Below are 27,125 nucleotides of genomic sequence, written 5' to 3' on the forward strand. Positions count from 1 at the left end.
CGGGCCTGAATGAAAACAACCAATCAGAACAAAGAAAGATAGTTGATTGCTGAGACTCTTTGCCAGGTTGTTAAATACCGATGCTTTAGGACCCAGAGCATCTGTATTTGACCCAAAGCGGGTATTTACCAACCTGGTAATGAGACTAAACTATCTATCGATTATCATTCTCGCCTCTGATTAGTTGTTTTCTGTCAGGCCCGGTGGATTCTTACAAATGCCCTATGAGGAGCCAGAGGAACCAGAGTTTTTCACAAATGATCTGTCTCATGTTCTCCTGTCAGGATATAATGAACGTTGCAGCAAATATATTTATAACCAACAACATGTTAGTCCATCTCAATACTTTCTGGTTTCTCTACCCTATCTGTGGCACTAAAAAAAATAAAATTACATGTTTTGCCCCCTCTGTTTTTCTGAAATACCAAAAACAACAAAATGATTGGCTGAGATACATGTGAGTCTCGCTCAGCTGCAGTTTCAGAACCATGGACAACGCTGTTTGTTGAGAGTGTAGGTGACAGGGAAGTGATAGAGCTGCAAACTGCTGTTTCTGCACCCTCTCTCAGACGATTTTGACAGAGAATCATTCACAAATTCAAATGAATATTTAGCGCTACGTTCTAATGTTAGCGCTCTGATTAATAAATTCATTATTTTATTTTGAGACATAAGCCTTATGTTGTTATTATTTAGCCCTTCTGATGTTATTGCATGTCATAAGTTATGGTTTCGGGAAAATTTACTACATTAATTTGGCCACAGCTCATACATTCAATTCAATATACATAACAGTTACTTTACAGAAAATTAATATCGTAGAAAGTTAAAGTGTTCATTGCATGTCCATTTACCATCACTGTGCACGTATTTATCAACCACAACAACAAGAACATTGATGCCTTATGCATGAAGCTCACAGCTCTGGAAAAAATAGACTTTATGATCATGCTTAAAAGATCACTGCAAAACCGTCAAGTTTCAAACTAAATATGCACCTAGGTTTATGTAGGCAATGTGAGTGAAGGGCTAAAATAGGTAGCTAAAACAGGCACAGAGGAATAAGACAAATAAGACTTTGATACATTGTAAGTAGATATATATTATTGGTTTTGGTCTTGGTATTTGTTGACGCTAAAAAAATCTCCAGATGTATCTGTTAAGAAGCTATTTATGGGTATAAAATAATTTTGTTACAGTGGAAAACTGTTTGTATTTGTTGATATCTGTGTAATGATGCTGAAGGGTCACAACCATACTGACTACTATTGTCACAGCAGAATGTACACCACTGTGTACACTGGTGTATGTATAGATATATTGCTATTTGTTATACTTGTAATGATAAGAACTGTAATGTAACTAATAATAATAGCAGAAGCAGTTTAAATGCTGTACATGCTGCAGTTATTTTTGCAATTGTTAGACTGAGATCAGTGTTATGGAAGCCCATTATTTTGAGATGCTTAGTCATTATTTATTTGTATTTTTTATTGATAGACAGCTGTAGAGAGACAGGAAAGGTGGGTGGAGAGAGAGGGGATGACACGCAGCAAAGGGCCGCAGGTCGGATTCGAACCCAGGCCGCTGTAGCAACTCTGCATATGGGTTGCCAGCTCTACTGACTGAGCTAACCGGGCGCACTTAGTCATTGTTTTAAGAAAAGTTTCTCATTATAATGACTTACAGAATTTTTTTTCCAGTCACATTGGCGGAAGTGGGCTTCCGTACCATGTAGTGGTGTATCTTATTATATGATATCCAAGCACACTACAATCAGCAATGCTATATCACAGTGAATGTAGCAAAACATGTTGCATGTGAAGAAATGGACTCTTCCTACATTTCTTTTACTTCACAGTCAACCTAGATGAAGAAACAGAACAGGACAGACTGGAGACAGATAGAGGGGGTAACATGAAATATAAGATTGGTTGAGGCAGTGTGGTAAAAACGCTCTAATTACTTGCATTAACTGGGAAGCTGTGTGCCCCATAATACAATACATTTCCATGTTGCATTATGGTGGTACGTGTGTCAGATCTGGTTTCCTTCCATGTGTCTCCAATGGTCAGTCTGTGGCCGGACACACAGCTGAGGGGGCCACTCTAAGCTTCATGAGGCAAGATCATAGCGGTGGCAGAGAGAGGTAGAGAGATAAAGGAAGAGAGAGGAAGAAGGAGAAAGACAAAGCCGCAGGACAGCGGGGGCATTCTGGCTGGTCCTGAGGTCCCTAAAGAGGGAAGGAGAGAGTGGAAAGAAAGAGGAGGGAGAGATAAAAGCAAATGAGTCAAATATTCGAAAAATATTCACTTGAAAGTTTGAAAAGCACAGTGGAGGAAAAACAATTCAAATATTGTAGTGTACTTAAGTAAAAGTAGCAATAGCAGTGCAGTTTGAGCTTATATTGCTTTCATGTGTAACAATCATTTTGCATCATATTTTTGGTGTATAATGTTTTAATCTGCATAGTAATGACTACAGCTATCAAATAAATGTAAATCCAAAACAAAAAGCTAAAAGACGCTTGAAAGGTCTATAAAACTGAGGGGAACTGAAGTGAATCCTTTCCTATTCCTGGTTAGTCCAGGTCTGTCCCAGTTTCAAGCTAGGAGGCCCAAGTCTTGACAGATATCTGTAAAACACTAAATTCTCCCGGTTTTCAACAAATTTAAATAATAATTATAATAATATACTTGTTTTCAGCTCTTGTATAGACATTTTCCTTATTACCTAACCCATTACAAAAAGAAAGTTGGTCTGACGAGCTCCAAGAGGCTCACTCGTAAAGTACCTGGCAACAAAAATAAAATAAAATGTTTTAACAATTCATCAGCTGAAATGTGTCATATGTTACCTGGCGCCTTATCCTCTACCTCAATAGCGACGGCTACTAGTCCTGAGTGAATGGATTCAAAATCCAAAAAAAGAAAAGTCTTGGAGGAAAATAGAATATTTAATATTGCACGGCAGATTACTCTGCTTTTACCACCAATGCTGCTGACTCACCTTTATGCTTGATATTGAGAAATTAGCCTTATAGGGCTCAAACATATCTTGCTGCTCTAGACAGATTTTTGTTTTGGCAAACATAATTTATCAGTTATCTATTTCTGCTCATGTTTAAAGCTGCAGTAGGTAACTTTTATGAAAATAACTTTTTCTCTTGCTGAAACTTTCACTATATCCTGACAGTAGAACATGAGACAGATAATCTGTGAAAAAATCTAAATTCCTCTAGCTCCTCCTAGTGCTCCTAATGGTATTTTTGGGAATCTACCGGCCTGAACGAAAACAACCAATCAGAGCCAAGAAATAGTGTCAAGATATAGTGAAAGTTTTAGCAAATATAACAAAAAGTTATTTTTATAAAAGTTACCTACTGCAGCTTTAAGTCCATCGCTATATTATTAATCATTGAGGAACAGTTAAAAATTCACACTGTACTTTAGGCTCCATCCAACTGCTTTGTTTCTTCGGCAAAACACAGTTTTGCCTTTAAGCCAAAAGCTTTGTTAACTCACTTTAATCACACTTCCGGACGCATATATCTTTACACAGGCAACCAAGACGCTGATCTGCCACAGATGCTAATCTAGATTGCTCTAACTGGCTCTTTCGATCCCCATTGTCTCAAGTTAAAACAGAGCAGTTGTAATGAGACCTTCCTCTCTCTGTGTGCTTTTCAGGCTTAGAAAGAACGGCTGTCCCACTCACTCACAAAAGAAAGCATGTCAGCCGGGTCTATCTTTAAGCCTGAGCTCCTTTCTGACTTAAACTGCACTGGATTTTTTGTTCCATGACAGAGTGTATATCAAACGTGACTTTATTGGCCCTGCTGTGGCCTGTAATGAATGCACGACTAAAATACCTAAGTGGCGGCTGTGGTTCGTTATGGGAGGGGACGAAGGGAGCGGGGTAAGAGGTGGAGGAGGGTGGGAGGAAGGTAGTAGGGGAGCGTGCTTGGAGTGAGAATCAGAAGTAGAGAGAGGGAGAGAGAAAGGTGAAGACAGAAGGCAGGTCTGCTGCGGTTTGGCAGCCACCGCATATGGATCATGACATCATTCCCCGACAAAACGAGGCGACGTCTTCTCCACTTCGGTATCGTTCAGTCCGGAAAAAAAAAATCTTAAAAGAGTTCTTCTAAAAACCTTCACATTAAATAGTTTCATTTAACTTAGGCGGTGCCCTTCATTCTCTTAATCCAATCTCCTTTCACTCAAGAAGCTGAAGCTTTTCCCATCATTTCTTTCTATCCAAGCTGTCTCCATTTATCTGCCTTTGTTCCACTTAGCCAAGAAGTTTTAGTGACGGCCCTGTGTGCGGCTGGCATTTTTTACATCCTTATGTTAGTTTATGAGCAAATAATTGCTGATATTGGCTGTCCTAAGCATCTTTAGACACCACTTCCATTTAGTTTGTGAAGTCACATCTCAGCATTTTCTAGCACATAAAATCTCATACAGCAATGCTGGCTCGGGTAAGATCTTTCCTCTGCTGGTTGCCATGTCCTTTTAATGTAATTACAGTTATTAATGGCGTGTTACTGTGTTGAGGGGCAGTTATAGCTGGACTCATACATGTGAACTGCGAGGAGTCTGCAGGAGGAGTTTGCAAAACAGTGTTGAACACTCTGTATATATATTTGGTGAACTTACTGGATAAAGTGGCTCATTAAGGACACTTACAGTGTCATCCTTCTTACATTAATGTGAAGTATTTCACCTCTGTAAAGTCTAAAAACAAACAAACAAAGCCCCCGAGAGTTCAGTAAGGTTAAATTAAGGAAGGATACATACCCTGGTGCTTTTTTCAAATAATCTAAATAAGAGTTAAATCCGGTGTGCAGGTTGTGGTGTTCTACAAAGAAAGGCAGGAAGGAGAGAGTGTGTGAGGGAGCAGGAGAGGATATAATTAAATATATCATCTAAATAGGTATTGATTGTCTTAAGGGTGTTGCCGTTAGATTAAAAGGTTAAGGAATAAAACCGCTTTGAGGATTAAATCATTGTGAGGTAAAATCAAGAGCGGACGGAAGATAAACACTGCAATAATCACAAAGTATGAGCACTGCAGACACTCTTAATGATGTCCTATAGAGACATTAAAGATCCCATCATGATACATTTAAGCAGCATAAACAAAAAACGGTCACAGCATTTTAAACAAATCCACTGGAAGGAGAGTTTACCTTGAGTGAAACGTGAACACAAGGTCTATTATGTCGGTGGAGATAATGTCAAAAGTTGTGTGGACGTAGCTTTAAAGATACTATCATCACAGGCCGTAGTAACCTCAGAGAGGGCTGTTGACCGATAAAGAAAAAGTTCACCACCATGCAGTAACGGCAGCCACGGCACAACACCTGAGCCGAGCAGCCGCACAAGGTCAGGAAGCGTTTTTATCCGAGAGACGTGTTTTATCTTCAGGGAGAGAAAGGGAGCAAGAAAGTGGCTGAGAAGAGGATAAAGGGTCCTGTTACGCTCCTGTCTCCTCCTCTGATCAACCAATCAGGCGTGGGAATAGTGCTGAGTCAGCTGCTGGGTAGCTGCTCACGTCCAAATGCAGCGGGAGGAGGGGTTGGTGGTGGAAGAGGAGCCAGCCAGCCAGCCAGCCGGTGTCTGCAGTGGACTGCAGCAGCATTAGCACCACTAACCCCTGTGACGAGGGGGCCTTACTGGGAGAGAGGGGGGCCTAACCACTGGCCTGATCTCCCCTAATGGACTTTAATTTTACACCACTTCTGCAATGCCCATCACAATCCCATCCACCATGACTGTCCGTGCTCAGTTTGATATATACGTCCCACTTTTCCCTCTGCCACTAGTCAGCGGGTAATTAGCAGGAATAAATACAGCCAGCCACAGAAGATAAAGTTTACAGCCTGACCACAGGTCAACTTGTTTCATTACTATAGTGTGCCTTGCATTAAGCTAATTACCAACTGGCAAACATCTTCATCAGACATGCACAGAGGCCTTCATTAGGATGGTTTGTCTAAATCCGCTTCATTTAAATGCTGCATTACAGAAGATTATTGCAGATTTAAGTGGATTTTCGTTAGTCCACATGAAACAGAAAGCAGAATGTTGTTCGTTTCCGTAGCTAGGGAGGGACTTAACTGTCAGACTGAATGCAGCATCCAGTGCCTAGTGATAAAGGTGTGTTTTTGTAGTGACAAAGTTGTGTTTCTGAACAAGCAATAAAGTTGTATTGGTTGAAGTTGGTTGGTTCATGCTTACATAAGCACTGGTCACATTTTGTTTTACAGGAAGAAAAAATCATTGGATTTTGATATAAAAATATAAAGAAATATATTTTTTTGTACTTTTTTTGGTATACATTGTGAAATGGGTACAATACGACGAGGATGTCATAAAAAAGCATTTTGACTTATATAGTTATTTTGCAACAAACTGTTGTCAGAAGTCACTCGTAGTGCGTTGACATGACAGGAAGTGATGCTCTCCCTCACTGTGCAGCCCTGGATGGAGAGCTGTGGCCTGACATCAGTCAGTCACTGAGAGCCACTTGTCCTGATAAGGAAAGAGAGAGAGCTGAGAGGACTAGCTGAGACGCAAACATGTTCAGCGAGAGAGGAGGCTGAGTGAGTTATGGGAGTGGCGGCATACAACGGGTTGTGTTGGCACAGCCCCGATGTCAGGCCATACATCTGTAAATGAAAATATCACAGTCACAAAGAGTGACAAAGTTCGCTGCAGGACTGGTTTCAAAGTGTCACTCCTCCTGTTGGGGATACATAGTGTTGGGCTGGCAGCTGCTCTGTAACACCACCTGTACTGTCTCCCTGGGGACGCCTCCCACCCTCACTGACCTTCCCACTGTGACTCCCTGACTGTCTTCACCACTACGTCTCTCCCTCTCTCTCCGCTGGCGTCCAGCTGTCCCTAGCCCTTACCCCCCCCCTTCTCCAATATAAGGGCAGGAATGCAGCGGACAGCACAGTCCCAGAATAGATAAGTAGCCAGCCTATCTCCAGCCATGCAGTCAGCCTGATAGAGGGCACCTACAGTAGCAGCAAGAGTGCACACACATGCAGCAGCCCTGACCCACATACGGACCCCCTTCCCTAAGTTCCTGCCACTGCTAAACTTGCGAATGCACAACACCTTTCACTTATTGTAGTTTTGATCTCGACTTACAGTTTAATGTTGAAAGAGCGCTCGTCGGCAGAGCTTTCAGCAGACATCTGAGCGAGGTTAATGATAAAACGGCGCGGGCGTAATGATTCTGTTTGATGTTGGATCTGAGTGGAGGTGTGAAGGAGGGTCACTCCGTTTGATGAGCGTTTGGGCTCGTGGATCACCGGAATAAAGTGCAGACAGTACGGCCAAGGGATTCTCTCCCTAATCTACTGAAAATCCCGCCATGATAAGAATTTCACATGTAGCGCTCTCTCCCCTGAAGTCGATATTCGCGCTTGAACACACACAGTAGCTCGCTGAGCAATATGCGCACACACTCGCCCAGTCTTATGTGGACATTCATAGATCATTGTCCATGATACACATTCGCACATCGGAGATCAAAACAGCACAAAATGCACACACACACACACACACTGCAGTTGCAGAGGTAGAACAACAGCGGCTCTGGGACAAGTAGAGAATTCAGGCCACGCAAGCTTGTCCTCTCCTTCTCTGTGTGCTACTTCCCACTTTCTTCCCCCTCTATTTCCAGCCACTTTCTTTTTCTCTCCCTCTCTTTATTTTTCCTCAGTCAAGGATGCATCCCCTCATCAATTTGCCGATCTCTTGGGTGACAAGTTTATTAAAAAAAGGGGGGGGTGTAGTGAACAGGCCCTGTCCTGCTCCTTACATGCACTGCCAGTATTTAAGCATTTCTTTTTTTTGTAATGTGATTTGTGTGCACTGAGGCTGATGTATTTGTTATCTAGAGAGGGGTGGACAGCTTTGATACAGGACTGACAGTATAATCTCTCTTTCACACACACACACACACACACACACACACACACACACACACACACTCCTATCTTGAGTGCCAAAACCCAGTAGAGATATAGGCTGTTAAATACCAGTTTAAAAACTCACTTGAGCAGGTCAAGTGAAATTTGTGAAGTGTTACATTTCGGTGAAAGCTGTGGCTTAGCACATACCATGACAGGTAAATTATAAGATTGACATTTTGTGATGGTTATTTTATACTCTCTGACCCAGTTGTTCATTTCCACTAGGGGTCACCAAAGCTTTACGGGGTGTTACGAGGTCTTCTTGATGTTAAGGCATGTAAGAAAACTTGTAGTGCAAAGTTAAGTGTACAGTTTTGAATATAATATTAAATATCCATAAAATATGTCACTTGATGATAGAAAAAGGGTCCTTTAAGGAAAAAGGCTCTAACCATTCAGATAAACAGACCGAGGCCTGTCTGTCACTCATACGTCTTTCTCTCACTCCTACTAAAGACATAAATAATAAACAACGGGTCATATTTTATAATAAAAAAAGTTCTTAGTTTTTAAAGAACATTACTGAAACAGGAGAAAATAGTGGATTAATACACATGGTGTGATAGTGAATATTTCCAGCAGCAGAAATATGGTGCATGTATTTAGTATTTGTGTTAATTTAAATTGATTGATTGATTGATTGATTAAAATGTGTAACAAAAAGTGCAACAGTGCAACTCACTGACAGTTTTGGACAACAATGGATCTCTTTAGCTCAGAGGAATAATATGCATCAACTGAGATCATTTAATTCAATTCAATTCAATTAAATTTTATTTGTATAGCGCCAATTCATAACAGAAGTTATCTCAGGACACTTTTCAAATAGAGCAGGTCTAGACCGAACTCTTTAAAACATTATTTACAGAGACCCAACAGTACCACCATGAGCAAGCACTTGGCGACAAGGGCAAGGAAAAACTGCCTGTTAAAAGGCAGAAACCTAGGACAGATCCTTCAGTCTCTGGGGTAGAGAGAGAGAGAGAGAGAGAGAGAGAGAGAGAGAGAGAGAGACAGACAGACAGACAGACAGACAGACAGACAGACAGACAGGTGCACAGCAACAACAGTATTGGTAATGGCAATCTAGCAGGACCATGGCAGGAGGCTCCACCAGGATCGATAAGAACCTGCGAGACGAGAAAGCACAAGAACTCCGGGGAAGAAGTGAAGTTAGTAACATGCATTAATGGAACATGAATGAGTGCAGAAAGAGAGAGGAAGAGAGGAGCTCAGTGCACCATGGGAAATCCCCCGATAGTCTAGGCCTATAGCAGCATAACTAAGGGATGGTTCAGGACTCACCTGATCCAGCCCTAACTATAAGCTTTATCAAAGAGGAACGTCTTAAGCCTACTCTTGAATGTGGAGAGGGTGTCTGCCTCCCGAACCACATCTGGAAGCTGGTTCCACAGGAGAGGAGCTTGGTAACTGAAGGCTCTGGCTCCTGTTCTACTTTTAGAGACTATAGGAACCACAAGTAGCCCTGCATTCAGAGAACGTAGTGTTCTAGAGGGGTAATAGGGTACTATGAGCTCTTTAAGTTATGAAGGGGCCTGACCATGAAGAGCTTTATAGGTGAGGAGGAGGATTTTAAATTCTATTCTACATTTTACAGGGAGCCAGTGCAGAGAAGCTAGTACAGGAGAGATGTGATCTCTTTTTCTAGTTCCTGTCAGTACTCGTGCTGCAGCGTTTTGAATTCATTTGAGCATCTTAATGGACTTATTGGGGCAACCTGATAATAAAGAGTTGCAGTCTAGAAGTAACAAATGCATGGATTAGTTTTTCTGCATCTGTCTATGATAGTATGTGTCTAATTTTTGTAATATTACGTAAATGAAAGAAGGCAGTCCTAGAGGTCTGCTTCATGTGGGAGTTAAATGACAAATCCTGATCAAAGATAACTCCAAGATTCCTGACAGTGGTGCTAGAGGCCAAGGTAATGCCATCTAGAGTAACTATATCTTTAGACAGTGAGTCTCTAAGGTTTTTGGGGCCAAGTACAAAAATTTCATTTTTTTCTGAGTTTAACATCAGAAAATTGCAGCTCATCCAGGATTTTATGTCCTTAAGACATGTTTGTAATTTAGATAATTGATTAAATTACTTATCTTCTTTAGTCAAACTTGAGTCATTGAGTTTTAGAAACAAATATTCTATTCTAAATAAATTGTTGAGTGGGTTGTCTTTATTACATGCGAGAAAAGAAATGTTTTGAGAGAAAAAAAAATATTTGAGAGAAAAAGTTTTCATACCAATAGCAAAAAATAATAATATTTGAGACTAAAAAAAGTTTTGAGAGAAAGTATTTTCTCATAGAACATAATAGAATAGAATAGGACAGCCAATTTAATGTTTAATCTTCAGTGATGTTAGCTAAGCTGAACTCCACATTACTAACCAGTTAAACACCCTTTAATACCTCTGATCTGTTACTCTCTAACCAGTTAAACATCCTTTAATACCTCTGATCTGTTACTCTCTAACCAGTTAAACATCCTTTAATACCTCTGATCTGTTACTCTCTAACCAGTTAAACACCCTTTAATACCTCTGATCTGTTACTCTCTAACCTGTTAGGGCTAGACTGTCATTCCTATGATGGGAATGATTTTGATTACCAACTTGCTCAGCTATCTACCCATCGAGTTGTGTGTGTCATCATCTTACCCAAACATTGGAGTCTCTGCGCTCAACTAAGGCAGCGCATCTATGCCGGTGAATCGACAATGGTGTAATGATTCAGTTCGACTCCCAAGACGATTCTCACCCGACTGGCCAATAGGAACGTGGCCCCACCCATGACATTATTTTCACAGCGAGAGCAAAATCCTGAAACGAGAGCAAGAAACTGCATCGAGAGCAAAGACTTTTGAGAGAGAGAAGAAAAACGTTTCGAGAGAAACACATTTTTTTTGAGAGAAAATGTTTTCACACTGATAGCAAAAAAAGATATATTTGAGAGTTAAAAAAAGTATTTTGAGAGAGATTTTTTTTCCTCAGAAATAATTTTTCAAATTTCAAATTTATATTTTTTTATGTTCTATGAGAAAAATCTCAAAACTTTTTTTAGTCTCAAATATTATTATTTTTTCCTATTGGTATGAAAACTTTTTCTCTCAAATATTTTTTTTTCTCTCATAAAATGCTTTTTTGCTATCGGTGTGATAACTTTTTCTCTCAAACATTTTTTTTTTCTCAGATCATTTATTTTCTCGAATGTAATAAAGACACAAATCTAACTCCATAGTTCACAGCTCATGTTTAAAATCACAGTAAGTAAAAAAAAAGTAAAAAACAATTTCAAAAAAAGATTTCAGCTAACTTAAAAATGTATTTCAAAAATTAAAAGTTAGAGTTTGACCTAAAACTTATAATATTTAGTGAAGACAGATACCTTAGATAACAGTAGAAACAACTACACTAATAGTAGTGACTGATTTTGATGATGATGATGAACATGAAGAAGATGATGACGACAACGACAACAACGATGGGGAACAATGAGCAGTGATTAAAGTAATAATAGTAACTGTAGTAATAAGAATAATATTAATAATAATAATAACACTAATATCAGTGATATTAGCTATGGCAGTCAAGCAGGACCATGGCAGGAGGCTCCACCAGGATCCATGAAAACCTGTGAGATGAGAAAGCACAAGAACTCTGGGGAAGAAGTGAAGTTAGTAACATGCATTAATGGGACATGAATGAGTGCAGAAAGAGAGAGGAAGAGAGAAGCTCAGTGCATCATGGGAAATCCCCCGATAGTCTAGGCCTATAGCAGCATAACTAAGGGATGGTTCAGGACTCACCTGATCCAGCCCTAACTATAAGCTTTATCAAAGAGGAATGTCTTAAGCCTACTCTTAAATATGGAGAGGGTGTCTGCCTCCCGAACCACAACTGGAAGCTGGTTCCACAGGAGAGGAGCTTGGTAACTGAAGGCTCTGGCTCCTGTTCTACTTTTAGAGACTATAGGAATCACAAGTAGCCCTGCATTAAGAGAATGTAGTGTTCAGATACAGGTTCCTTTTGTCCGGTTTCTGCTGGTTGCTGCTGGGCAGGTGGTATAAAGGGGGTTTATCAGAGGCTTTTTGCCTAAAACAGCTGCCTTGTGTGACTGAAAACAATGCTGATGATGAGAACGGTGAGACAGAAGCCAAACAGTGGAACTGTTGGCAAAACAATGAGCTGAAAGACACTGAAATGCTCTGTAGACCTGCAGAGTAGGGTGATAAATCTCTGCAGGGTTGTCACGACAAGAAGCCCTTTTCACGTCACACAACATCATTTGATTCGCAACTAATATAAAGACATTGATTGTAGCAGCTTTTACAAGCAAAACTTATAGTCAACTATAAGGGGAGATATGGTGTCGGATTGGATGTGCAAAAATGAATTAATAGAAATATCAGTCAGTTGTGGAAAAACATACCCAGACAAAAAATATCGATAGCTTGGAATGCAGGGCCACGACTCCGCTTAAACAGTTTATTTCCTAATGATTAAATGATTAACTAGGCTAATTGAACTAGGAAATGAGTGAGTTGCTCCAAGGACAAGCAGAGTTGCGCAGCTAGCAGGAAGACTGCTGAGTTCATCATTTGTGTGCTGCCACGCTCGGGCAGGTGGCAGGACTAGACGGCCCCAACCACGGGGCCAAAAACCTTAAGACAGATGTGAAAACAGAGAGAGGAGAGTGTGGCTGAAACACAGAGGAAGTGTGAGAGAGAGAAAGAGACATTCCACACAGCACCAGAGGTCAATGAGAGTTAATTTTCCTGCTGTCCTATCCGCTGGCTTCATTAGCAGTATTGGCAGTTGGGTGATGAATTCATTGTTTTCTCAGGTTTGTCTGCAACCATCGTTTATATGTGCTCCACTGTTATCTCTCAGGGCCCAACTCCCTGTTTCTGCTCATCTTTTTCATCCCCACATTGCTTTTCCTTTCTCTGTTTCTCCTTCTCCTACTCTTCTCTGCCTTTTTTCCTTCCTAAATCCATCCTTTTTTTGCATATTCTTGCTGCTTCTATGCGCTCTTTAAGGGCAATGTCTCCTCCAATAATCAATGACGGTATGTGTTTGCGACGTACAGCGAGTGCTTATTTGATGTGCTTGGGCAACCTCTTTTCTTATCACTTCTTCCTTCTCGTTCTGTCTCTTTCAGGTCCTCCTCATCCACTCTCACTCACCTTTCGGGACCAGACTCAGACTAAAATGCTTTGCTAAAGCTGGTAAAATGGAACCAAATCAACTGTTCAATGGATTTGGTCCCCTTCAACCAGCTGTAGCTGTGCATTGATCACTCCGAACACACACGCAGCCACAGAGGTGAAGGAAAGGATAATTCAGATGAAAACTGCTTTAACATGTAGAACTGAAGCTACGTTAGCTTCTCCACAGAAACCAGTGGACTGAGACACAGCATGCTCCAGTTACTGCATGGATTTATCTCCATCACACACATTATCAGAAAGACATTGAAGTTATTTGCAAAATCTGAATAAAACAAGTCAGGTAAGAAATGACAGATACTGTACCTTTGAGTGAATTTGTATTTTTGTTGTGTACCGCTATAATTGCATTATCCTTTGGAGACTTTTTTATTGTTCTTTGCAGATTATTTGAGGAGTGTGTTTGGTCCATGAATTGCTGTTGTGTGTGTGTGTGTGTGTGTGTGTGTGTGTGTGTGTGTGTGTGTGTGTGTGTGTGTGTGTGTAAAAGGGTGGTACAAGTGTAAGAACAGTCACTGTCTAAGAAAAGCAGTAGTGCGTATTAGTGCACATGTATGTATGTGTGTGACTCCTAATGCACGTCTGATCAATAAAGCCTCGTCCTGAAGTTCACATAAACTGCTGAAGTGGTCTTTGCTTTGATGTGTGGTCTTACTGGGGGAGGTGGGGTGGGGGTGGAATGGAAGGAAGTACACACTAAAAATCACTTGGTTAAAATTTTTGGGTCAATATAGAATTGATGCACTAATGGGTTGTGTTGGCCCACTGTTTGGACTCTGTTATACCTGCTTGCAAGTCTATTTTTTTACATTATCTTTTGGGTTATTTACTCAATTAAAATATGGTCATTTGGACAGATTAAGTTCAAGTTTGCTCAAGAGATGTGCAAGTCCACCACAGTGCATACACTGCAACAATTAATGAGTCCTTATATCCACAAAAAACTGCAAAATGCTCTGTTTGAGAGAACTGTTGGCCAACAAAACTAAACCCAAGGAGGCCTCTTCAGCTTAGTGATTATTAGACATCTCTGGAGTTACATCCCGTAGTAGAAATGCTGACTTTTTGGCTCATTGGCAAGCTAAGCGATCACTCTCAGAATGGACTGGGCCTCATCCACTGGTAAGTAAGTAACACCAGATCTGGTTTAAAATGCTGTCAATACTGGTACTCCAGTGCGGGAAATCCACCACAGACTCCAAATTTAAAAACTGTATACTGCAAGAATAGAGAGATTTACCTGGCGGTCATAGGCTTTATCAGCAGTGTGTAAAGTCATTTGGCAGCACTCCAGTCGTCCAGTCATGACTAGATTCCACTACACTGCTATCCTAAGTACACAAGAATGACATAGTAGAATTTTACACTGTAACTTCCTTTGCACAAACTCCTCTCTCAGGTACAATGCTCTGGAATTACTTACCTGACAGCTCAAAGCAGATTCAGGATTTTAAAAGGTTGTCAAGTCTTAGTTAAAACTTTTCTACAACCGTACCCCTCACCTTCAAAGCGGACGAAGAAAAACTACATGGCTGCAAAACATGCGAATGCATTTGTTTAGCCCATGTCCCGTCTGCTAACATGGAGGCATAGTTTTATGACCTCTACTACAGTCAGCCAGCAGGGGGCGATTGAGATGTGTTGGCTTTGCTTTTGGAGAACTGTCATGACGATGGTTGCTCCTGAACGTTACACACTGAACCTTTAGCTCATGCAATAAATACATTTTTGTTTTGTTTCATTTGTCTGTATCGTATGCACTGATATTGAGATTTTAAACTGTACATGTAATCCTACTGGTTGCCTGAACTATCGATGCCCATCAAGGGACTGGTTGTGGAAATTAGCGTTGGCTATATATACTGCTTCTGCAACTGGCAATGCTTCTTTGTACTTGTCCCTTACAAATAAACTAATTAAAGTAAACAACAAATAATAACTATCAGAAATAGTTACTACCTTCCTTTTCTCCCTCCCTCATCTCACTCTTCCCTGCCTCCGCCCCCAGCTTCTGTATTGTCCACTGTGCGTGGCTCTGGACGTGTGACAGATGTTTTAATGTGGCTGCGATTCCTTATCACCACTCAGCTGAAAGCTCTATTTGCCTTGGTCCGCTGTGATAGATGGGAGGCCGAGGCTGAGCGGAGAGGAGACGCTATGCTAACGAATGGGAGAGGAGGCATTTCAGAGGCTGAGGAGGTGGAAGGAGGAGGGGGGACACGATGAAGATGACACATACTGCTGGAAATGGTAGATGTGGTCATTTTCTGTTTTTCATGTCCCGGGTGTGATGAGCAAGTGAGTAATTATAGGACGGGAGGGATGTGTATGCAATTACACTGGGATGAAACAGTGCTTGTCAAGACTGGGAGCGGCGCTGCAGAAATTGAGAAATCAAGCAGAACATACACGTTACAAATAAACTCACAAATAAACAAACAAACCGACAGCGATTTTGATTAAACCTCGGTGTGTTTACAACCCGTTAAATCAGTGGGATTATTAAAAGTCAGTGGCATTACATCTTCTCAGTGTTTCAAAGCAAGTGAAGAGGAAGAAAAACCAGAAAAGGGCAGAAGTGATTCATCAAGGCATCATACCTAAACCTGTGAACCAGGGGTGCATTACACAAACACACTGTAAAGTTCTCTAATATGCATGTAAGTCAAAGAACACGCCTTCTCTAAGATGCTGGAAAAATCTTTTATAGAAGGATATGATTCTGCACAAAATATATCTTACAATATGAACAGGAATATGGTTTTAGAACTGGTAGAAATACATCACTTGTTATAATGGAATGCAATAATAAATAAATAATAATGATTATACACTGGCAGTATTTCTTCTAATAAAAGCATTTAATACTTTGACTATGGCTTACTAGTTAAAAATATATATATATTTTAAAATTATTAAGATATCCAGATTGAAAGTTACTTGTGGGGTTCCTCAAGGCTCAGTGTTAGGCATATGTAAGGTTTCCAAAACATTCAAATGTATTTTATTTGGAATATTTGGGGAAAGAGTTGAAGCTTCTAAAAAAGTAGGTTTGATTTGAACAAAACTCTTATTTTAAGCAAGTTAAGATTCATCATCTTTGGCAATCACGTAAAACAAATTTTTAAAGCAAAGTTATAATAAGTTATGGAAGCATATTGCAGCCACATCAGAAAAATAAAAGCAGATCAGTATCATGTTATAACATAATTTTCCTGCACAGTTGCAACTTAAAGGTCCACCACATTAAGGTTGACCATATTCATCAAAAACATAAACACACCTATCTACAGCCATTGTTTGGTTTGCTTGGTTACCGTGGTAACATGGCTGGTTAACATGGTGCCCTTCATGTAAGCGACCTGTAACGGCATAAAAAAAAGGCAAAAGGTAAAAAACAACAATACTTGATCGTGATTATACACTAATGAAAACATAGTTATGAATATTATATTCCATTTCTGACAATAGATCTACCTAAATGTTACACACTGGACCTTTAAGCCTTGAATATTAATGTTTAGAATAGAAACATTTATAATATTCTCTCCAATGACAGAAGGTCTTATCAGACAACATATCACATGACTTTATATGCAGGACATGAGCAGGTCACCTTTACGCTGAATTCTATTAGGTAAAACGGACCTATGCTTGACATGAGAGACTATCCAGTCACTGTAGAGCACACCAGCCCGTCATGGCATATGATAACGCTGCCCTTTTCTGTGCATCGATTTATTTATCAGCCCGCCGACATTGGAGAGCAAGGAGCCATGTGCCAAGTCACATAAAACAATGGGAGACATTTTAATATAGAAATTGAAATGGAGGTTAGAGGGATCAAAAAAGGAGGTGGTACTTTTGCAAAGTGGTGTGTGAGTGAGTGCATACAGCTGTGAACGTACAGTAGCCCTGTGTGTGTGTGTGTGTGCTGTGTGTGTGTGTGTCTGTCTGTGTGTGTCTGTGTAACAACATGGTGCCAGGCCTCATCATTCACGCTGTATTGATGTTTGACCACATTCATCAGTACTGGCTGACATGGCTTTTTAAAGAATGGAGGGCTCCTTTTCTCAACTTTCGCTTCTGACTCCTCTTTTTCTCTCCTTCTGTCATCTCCCTCTCTCCTCCGTCTGTCTCCTGACTTTGAGCTTTTTATCTTTCATCCTTTCTTCTTTTCTTCATCATTCTTCACTCCCACTTTACTCCATCCAGTGCATCATATGCTTTTCTTTCCTGACTCACTTATATCCCAAGGCAAAAGCACTGAACTATGTAGAAGGTGGTCACTAACTCTTTGAGGTTAAACACTTTAACGCAGTATTGCAGTGAATTATGGTTGCATATCGAGAAACGGAACAGACCAACTTTCACACTGCCTTTCAGCAAGGATGTGTGAAATTTTCGGCGTAGCAAATAAGCAAAATGTTTTATAAGTAAGCTTTATGAGAATAGGCAAATTATATTATATATATGTTTGTATTGTCACACCTTAAGTTAACTAGCAAAATGTTAGCTTGCTAGTTACGTCTTACAGTTAATGTTAGCAAAATCTAACTGATATCATTATACGTATGTCCAGTTACTGATTATCAATTAATCGAAGCAAACATTTTATTTTCTCAATTAAAGGACCAGTGTGTAGGGTTTATTGGCATCTAGTGGTGAAGTTGTATTTGACACAATTACAATTCTTATTGTCAGATGATTATACACTAATGAAAACATACCTATGATTATTATATTCCATTTCCAGTAGATGCTCCTAAATGTTACACACTGGAGATTTAACAGTTAACTACTAAAACAACATTTTAAAATGCAAAGTACCAACGATAATGTTACTTTTATATTTATTCAAAGTTTTAATTTTATTATACTCGCATCTATGCCTAAATAAATAAGCTTCATGCAGAAAGATGATACTAACGTGCAGCCCTGGTTGGATGATCTCTGTGCCCCCTTGGTAGGAAGCCTCCTAGTAGACAGAGCTCAGGAAGATTTATAGAATGCACTGTACACAATGTCCAATCATCAAATGCCTTCACATCCACCTTAGCTTTGCAAGTAAAAAGCTGATCTGAATAAGGAGCGGGACTTCCTCTGCTATGCTCTGATGGAGCATCTGTCTAAATTGTTTATCGGCCTTATTTCCCCATTTCTCAGGGGGGAAGAAGAGCAGATTCTGCAAAGGGAAATTAATGGGAAAGGAACTTTTTACTGTGGACTGTGTTCCCTTGTAAATGAAAAATGACAGTAATATGCTTTCATTCAATAATAGAAGAGAATTCAGTAAAGTAGTTTGGTATGATATACTGGAAGACGCGTCAAGCCAAATGTGTGTTCAGCGTATGTGTGTGTGTTCATGGGAGCAATTGTCTTCAAACACAGAACTTCTGGAGCTAAATAACAGTGGTATGAGCTAAATGCACATTACTGACTGCTCAAGAATAGCAGAGAAATCCTTGCATGAGCCAACAAACACTATGCATTATGTTGTAGGACAAGACATGTGACAACATCTGAATTCCATCTTATTTTAATGAAGTGAATCTAATAGGTTTTACACTTAAGCAACATCCAGCAACATCCAGCAGTATATGAATACACAAAAACTGTCCATGTGAACTTCAGCTCACACTAATGCCTACACAAAGAAATGTTTTTAATATAGTTTGCAGATTAATTTCTTTTCTTTCCTTTTCTTGATATTTGCCTTCCTGCAATTAGTTTTTAGACTAAAATAACGATCTGTCTTTGCTATGATTGGTTTGTTTTCGTTTGGTAAAAATTTCAGCAAAAATGATATATGGAGCGAAGCCTGCGAGCTAGTTCAGGCAGGCAACTCAAGTTGCGCCGTTATACACACATGACATGCCTCACTCCATAAATCACTAACCAAGCGCACCCTTCCAATCTGGCGGTCTATTTAAACTGCACAATTTCCCAGCTCTCCCTCTGTTCTGTCAATGTCGCTGTTGCCCTGCATCCGTATTGCTGCCTGCTGCGCTGTAAGCTTTCTCAGTTGATTAATCTGACCATTTTGCAAATGCGATTGTCATCCTACCTTTCGGCTTTATTTGGTCACTATGTCTCTCGCCATCTCTGACTCAGAGAGTGAGTCTCGGTCCTCAGGGAAAGATATTGGCTTAATCCCCGAAACCGGGCTCGGTCCGCTGAGGTCCGCTCTGAGAACCTGTGCAACACAGCCTGGAAGAGCTGTATGCTAGCTACATCTCAGTTCCATCCGGCCTTAACCATGAAGGGCCTTCAGTTACCTCTTGGTTCAAAAGAGCTCCGCTGTTGTCCAGGACTCGGATTTAATTCAAACATCGCAATTCCCAAAGGTAAAGGTAAAGCGCCGGCATAGAGGCGTATCATTTCTTATTAGTGTCTCCTTAGACCTGTCGACCATGTTCCTCAAAAAGATCTAGGCGATCCGATCCTGGCCCCGCTACTGAAGAATCCGTTCTGTCTTCTCTCCTTGATGTGAAATCTGCTCTCAGTGTCATGAATTAATTCTCTGGAAAACAACGCGTTTTCCTCGGCCCATAATATAAACAACCAGGGCCATCCTCTGCTACCTGTGAGATTAACCTAAACCTGTCCCACGGCCTGCTGACATCACACCCCACAGGATTTTGGGAACTGCAGTCCCAGCTCCAACAATTGGCTCTCGGTTCCTGCACCCCTGTGGTAGCAATTCCTCATTCCCTCAGGAGACAAATTCTAACAGGTAATCTGTTTCTCACTCTGCATATATTAAAATAATAAATTCACAAATTAACAAATCTATATTGACAGGCAAGTAATACAGAGTAATAGATGAAAAAAAAAAGAATAATGGTAATGGTAGAGATGATGGTGATAGTGATAATAATGATAATGGTGATTGTGGTAGATAAAGGTTTTATGTGGGGTAGTAAATGTATACAGTGTGTTTAGGGGGTTGTGTTGTGTCTATGGTAGTGGGGTGACTGATAAGACTCTGGTCACAGTCACAGGGTCAGATCAAAGGACCATTTGTGTTGAAGACCTCAACCTTTCATGTGTGATTTTCAGTAGTATGTAAATAGGATAACAGATGTGTTTTTGGTTTGATGTACTGAAAGGTACACTACTCACAATAAGTTAGAGATATTGTTATTTACATGAGTGCTTTTCCTATTTGGTCTGAATTTTAATGAAATAAGTAAAAGTTCCCTTTGATATTACTAATAATGAATGAGAAGAAACACCATTTTCATTAGTTTGATATTTATTACCCCCAAAATTTAGACAATAACAAGGATAGCCCCAAATAACAAAAATTGACAATGTCAGTAGCGGGTGTTTCCACCATTTTCCGCAATGACAGCTTGACAGCGACGTCTCATGCTCCTCACTAGCCTCATGATGTTGTTCTGAGGCAATGCGTTCCACTCTTCCACAAGTGCTACACGCAGTTCTGCCAGGTCACGTGGGGGTGGGGTACGATCATCCAGTCTCTGCTTCAGCTGGTCCCAGACATGCTCAATGGGGTTCAGGTCAGGGGACATTGCTGGTCATACCATATGAGGCACGCCGACTTCCTGAAGTCGAGCTGTGACAATTCTGGCACGATGTGAGGGGCATTATCATCCATGAACAGAAAGTTGGGGGTGTGCTGGCGGAATTGGGGGATGATGATGGGTTCTATGATGTCTCTGAGGTAAGAACGTGCAGTGACTGAGCCATCTAAAATAACCAAATCTGTTTTGCGCTGACTGGTGATGCCTGCCCAGACTGTTGCACCTCCTCCACCAAAGCGAACCCTGGGGACCATGTTGACCTTGGCGTATCGCTCACCTCGCCTTCTCCAGCAACGCTGACGACCGTCATTTCTGTGCAAGGTGACCCGACTCATCAATGAACAGGAGGGTAGACCACTGCCGCATTGTTCAGGTCACACGGTCTTGTGCCCACTGCAAACGTTCACGGCGGTGTCTTGGTGTCAGTGGAGTCACCTGCAACGGTCATCTGGCATTCAAGCCAAAGCGGTGGGGGCGGTTGCGAATGGTTTGTCTGGAAACCCTACTACCCCTCACATTTTGTAAACAGGCCTGCAGCTGTGTGGCAGTTGCATAACGATGTATGAGTGCATAGGTCCTTAGGTACTGGTCATCGTTGCGGTCTGTTACTCATGGGGCTCCACTCCTGGGTCCGTCACAAACTCTGCCAGTAGTTCTGTGTCTTGCTGCAAGACTGCTGATGACACTTTGAGTTCACGAGCAACATCTGACTGCCTGCCACCGACCCGACGGCGCGCTATGGCCAGGTGGCACTGCTCGTCCGTTAAGTGACGTTGTGTGTTCATGGCTGTTTGAATGACTTACTGACAATACCAGCTTTTTATACCCACAGAATGTTGAAATTGATGCCACATTGAAAAGGGTTGTCTTTTAGTTTTTTGGTATTGGCCCCAATATGTAAGGCACACTGTACACAGTGAGACCATTACGTGGAAAACACAAAATGAGGTGTGTCTATCACCCCAATACAATTGCCTTCCTATCCCAAAAATCTCTGAAGTGAAACAAACACCGTATGTATGACATCCACTGAGTCTCACAATATCCCTAACTTATTGTGAGTAGTGTATATAAGGGAGTGCATTCTGGAAGTAGGGAGAGAACATCTGTGCTGTGGTCTTCTCTTCATGCTGCATGAGTAAAGGAATTGGATTCATCACACTGGGTTCGTAATTCTTCAGAGAACTAGCAACTCTCAATATTTTGGAAGAATTTCCCCTACATTTTGGCAATGAGGATAGGATGAATGTGCTGCTGATCAACGCCTGGGTCTAGACTGAAGGTAACTGCCAGCAGGGAAAGTTTCGCTCTGACAAACGGAGGACAGGATCCCACCTGATGTCAGACTCAGGTGGTGGACAGTGACTGCGTCATCCATTGGAAAAGTGAGTACAGTGTTTTGAATCAATTCAAATGTGAAAAAGACACTGCATTTTTCCTGTGTGGTAGTGACTGTCTGGTTTGTTCCCGAGTTCGAACTTGTGTAGGTCCCATGTTTTCCTGTGTGGTACTGGGAGCCTGTTTCCATATAATCCCTGAGGGGTGTTGGAAACGCGGTTTCAGGTGTTGCCGAAACCATTAAAGTAAAGAAAAAGAAAGAAAAAGAATAAAATAGAAATACAACTAAAAAGACTAAAATAGAAAAAAAGGATAAACAGAAAATTTGGAATAAATATATAAGAAACGTAACTAAGAAAAGAATGCAAAGTACTGTAATGCTGAGTGGACAGTAAACCACGATAGAGGTGGCCCTTAGGGAGGATTTGGGGAAAGAACCACCAACGACAATATGGCATATGAGTTAAGAAAAAGAAAAAAACCTAGAAACTTTGAGGCAATTCAGTCAGTGTCTAGTATACATTGTGTATACTACAAAGGTGCGGTGCTTGGAACGTATGTGTCATATAAGCCGCCTGGCTGACTGCTGTGCTCAAAGGTTTTGTGTGTATGATACGATCCGACCATACACTGGTATGGAAAGATCAGTGTGATTGTGATCTTTGTGTGACTGATGAGCCCATTAGAAATCAAAGCAAAACCAATCCAAGTGAGTCTATGGTAGAAATGGGGATCGAACTGGGGAAATTAAATTCCTTTTCTTTAAGCATTACTGAAATTTCTGAAAAATGGGGAAACAGTGTAAAATGAGGATGTTCAATTTTGGCACCATGTTGCCAGGGTGTGTTGTCTATCATAGGTACACGTAGAACAGATTGTTTAAAGATGGTGTAGATTAATGTTTGAAGAAAGAGGACAAGAAAGTAGGGAAGAAAATTATAAACTGGCAGATCTTCCAGATATGGGAGAGAAGCAGAAATATGGAAATGAAGAGAAAGATTAAGAGAGTAGAAGAAGAGAAAGACTGAAAAGAGAAATGTAGGGCCAGAAGGAGGGCTAAACCTCTTCCATATGCTGTCTCCGTGTCTGCAAGAATGCCTACAGGAGGGGAAGAACCCCTCTAGCTAAACAACTCCAGGAAGACCTACTGTACCTGACCTGTCCAATCTCTCTCTGAATACTACAACAGTGACTGGGAAAGGGCAGAGACAAACTAACAATGCTTCTCCCAGGAAATCTTTTTTGTCAGTAGCAGCCTCCTATAACCACAGGCTTAGGAGCCAAAAGGGCAAAGGAGTGTGATGATGACATTCCCATGCTGGTGGTTGGTGACCGTTTGGACAGACATCTTGCATGTTTAAAGAAACAAGGTGTGGCGAAACGAGGGTGGGATGATTACTAAGTTATCAGACGATCTTTTCTATTTTATTTGTTACCGACAACGCCACCTTGGGTTAGGGCCCAAGGACCCGTACTAAAGGTCAATTATCACCTCTCACAAAAGGACACTCAGGTTCGTTCACTCAGGGACGGCAGGAGACAGAGTTCAATGATCACATCCAACATTTTATTATTTAAATGAGCACAAGGTTTGGCACAAAAAGTTAAAAGGAGTAGAGAGCCCAACTGGGGAAGGGAGGAGGTGCTGGCTGAGGCTTACCGGCTGGAGGAGGGGTCGGCAGTGGAAAGTGACGTCCAAAAAAAGAAAGGAGAGCACCCCACTCACACAGCAAAAACGTGACGTGCACACAAAGAAAATCTTGAACGAGGCTCATGCACATACAAGGGATCACCACCACCACCCAGGGGAACCACCACCACCACCGTCAGCCTTCAGCTCTTGGAGAAGATAAGAGGCACAGTTAAGAGGGCTCACAGTTAAAACAAACAATATCTCTTGACATAAACAAACTGATGAATAATCAATCAATGAACAGAGTAGTAATAATTAGAATTAATCAGAAATCAAACAAAAGAAAAAGAAAAGAGTCTCTGGCCAGAGATATCAACTCAACAGTTAACCATAATTAATACATTAACACAAATAAAGAAGGGCTCAAATTGAGAAGTTCCCCTTCCAAAGGAAAATTAAATAAACAACTACACCACACCTTGGCAGATTACCTTTAAAACACACACACACACACACACACACACACACACACACACACACACACACACAGTCCAAACGAATGGCTGAGAGTCCCGGCAGAGCTCGCAGCGGCCTACCCGAGCGGCAGCCACACACGCACACACCACACCACGCACAGCAGCAGCGGGAAACAGGGTCAACAGCAGGAGGCAAGCCGACGAGGGACAGCCGACAGGACCCCGAACCAAGCCAGCGAAGTAGCAGCGGCCGCGGCGGTGGAGGTGGTGGCAGCGGCAGCGGTGCAGTGAGCGGCAGCGGCGCAGCGAGCGGCTGCGGCAGCGGCAGCAAAGCAGCAACAGTAACAAAGTAGCCATTGCTTAATAGCCTTGATTACCCAGTGCTCTCCTTACGTAGCTTTAGCGTTCATAAACACCAGTTCCCAAACGTTCGCACTGACCGTTACCTGCAGGATGGTACGGTGTGGTGCGGGATTTTTCAATGTTGTAAAGACCACACAGCTGCTGAATGAGTACGCTTTCGAAATTGCAACCCTGATCAGAATGGATGCATGCTGGAACACCAAACTTTGAGAACCACTCCGTGACGAGCACCTGTGCCACTGTAGAGGCGTGCTGGTCCTTTAGAGCAGCTGGCAAAACCACTTAGAGAACCACTTCTCCCCCATCGGAGTGAAAGGCTTGCCGGTACAGCACTCCGGCCCGCTCAACCAGTCATCCCCACTGCTTGAGGAGCGCCAAAGCTGGTGGGGACAACTGCTTGCGTTCTAAAACACAAGAACCTCCTGGGTCACAGGGTCAGCTCGCTGAAGTTCTCCGATGTCTGCAGGCAAATGCTGAGGCAAAGCCTGGATAGCAGCCTGACAGGCTGCAGGCCCTCGGACCTGGAGAGCTTGTTTCAAGGGCTGTGGAAGCTGCGTACCAGGGATGATCATTTCAAGATCTACGGTTCTGGGTGGATGCAAACGAGACAGAGCGTCTGCATTTGTGTCACTCTTGCCAGAGCGGTAACAAATCTCAAAATCGAACGACGCAAGTTGGGCTACCCAACGCTGCTCCAGGGCTCCAGGTTTAGCCGATGACAGGTGGCTAAGTGGATTATTGTCCGTAAAGACAATGCATTTGTGGCCAAGCAAGTACTCACGGAATTTGTCCGCCATAGCCCATTTTAGTGCCAGAAACTCAAGCTTCATGGAGCTATAATTGACTGGGTTGCGTTCGGTTGGCCTCAGGCTTCGGCTGGCATATGCTATAGGCCGGACCTTCCCTCCATGCTCTTGCGAGAGCACTGCGCCAAGGCCTCCATGGCTTGCGTCAACTTCCAAGATGAATGGAAGGGAAAAGTCAGCGTATGCCAGCATGGGTGCAGTGGTAAGCTTAGATTTTAAGGCTTCAAAGCCCCACTGATGTTCTCCTGTCCACTTTTGCAAAACTTGCTGTTCAGACCGTCTGGACTTGGACGCCACAAGTTCAGCAACCAGGCGATGTAAAGGTGCAGCCAACTTGGCAAAGCCCTCCACAAAGTGCCGATAATAGCTAGCGAACCCAAGAAAGGACCGCAGCTCCAAGATGGTGGTCGGAGGCTGCCAGCTGGCTACCACTTCAACCTTGCCTGGATCGGTGGAAACACCTTTGGCCGAAATGATGTGGCCCAAATAACGCACCTCGTATTGGAAGAAGGAGCACTTTGACAACTTCGCCTTCAGACCTTCGTATTGTAACCGCTGCAGCACCACTTCCAATCTCTCGAGATGTTGCTGATAGGTGGAGGAGAAGACCACGATGTCATCCAGATACAAAAGCAACGACTGACATTGCTGATCTCCGAAAACCCGTTGCATGAGTCGCTGGAACGTGCTGGGTTAATAACACAACCCGAAAGGCATGCGGTTCAATTCGAAAAGTCCGAAAGGAGTACAGAATGCGGTCTTGGGTCGGTCGGCCTCTGCCACCGGAACCTGATTGTACCCGCTGGCTAAATCCATGGTGGAAAACCAGCGGGCTCCGGTGAATGCATCCAGCGATTCCTCAATCCAAAGGAGAGGGAACACGTCTTTTCGAGTCCTGCTGTTAAACTGCCGGTAGTCTACGCACAAGCGCAGACTCCCATCTTTTTTTTTTACCAGCACGATCGGTGAAGCAAGCGGACTGCAGCTCTCCCAGATAACCTGCGCACCAAGCAGCAGGTTGATGTGTTCTTTAACCACTTCATATTCCGATGGCGGAATACGCCGGTAGCACTGACGGATGGGAGTGTCGCCAAGAAGCGGGATTTCATGTGTTATCAGGTTGGTGCAACCCAAGTCGCCGTCGTGAGAAGAAAAGACAGAAGCGTATTTTCAAAGAAGAAGTTGGACTTCCTCCCGCTCTTCGGCTGACAAAGCAGACAGATTAACCGCATCTATTTGATCTTGCAGTGTAGAAGTCACAGCCTGGGATGCAACGGTGGCTAGGTAAGATGGAACCTCCTTAACCCCAGAAGGTAAGCTCACCACACAAACCTCACGCAAAACACCAACCTCTGTACGGGGGTAAAGAAACACACAAGGAAGCAGACACGGAAGGTGGAGGAGCATGTTCCCCTCTGCACTCCCTGGCAAAGTGGCTGGGCAGCTGACACCGCCGGCAGATTAGCGGACCACGGTAAGAAGAATGGTTACGCTGCGGATTGATCTGCAGCTGAGCAAGAGTTTCTGTGAGACAGTTAAGCTGTTCCTGTTGGAGCTTCAGCATCTGTTTCACCTCCTGCCACTCTGAAGCCTGTGGTGGACTAGCCACAGAAGGAGTAATCTGAACACCACACTGCAAGCCCATTATTGAAGGTACTGAGTGGCTTCGGTCCCGCACACCCGCTGGCAATCGCTCTCGCTCCCACCTAATTGCCTCTGTCCT

At 42.3% G+C, this 27,125-nt stretch overlaps 1 long non-coding RNA gene across 1 annotated transcript in view; it reads left to right on the top strand.

Annotated features, from left to right (window-relative positions):
* The window catches only part of LOC127377851 (uncharacterized), a 30,446-nt gene extending 16,592 nt beyond the window's left edge, over positions 1 to 13,854 (top strand). The window contains exon 2 of the long non-coding RNA XR_007887780.1: positions 13,170 to 13,854. This is a non-coding gene — a long non-coding RNA (uncharacterized LOC127377851). The remainder of the gene's footprint in view (positions 1 to 13,169) is intronic.
* Positions 13,855 to 27,125: the final 13,271 nt, after the last annotated feature.

This window comes from Dicentrarchus labrax, unplaced genomic scaffold (assembly GCF_905237075.1).
Source record: "Dicentrarchus labrax unplaced genomic scaffold, dlabrax2021, whole genome shotgun sequence".
NCBI lineage: Eukaryota > Metazoa > Chordata > Actinopteri > Moronidae > Dicentrarchus > Dicentrarchus labrax.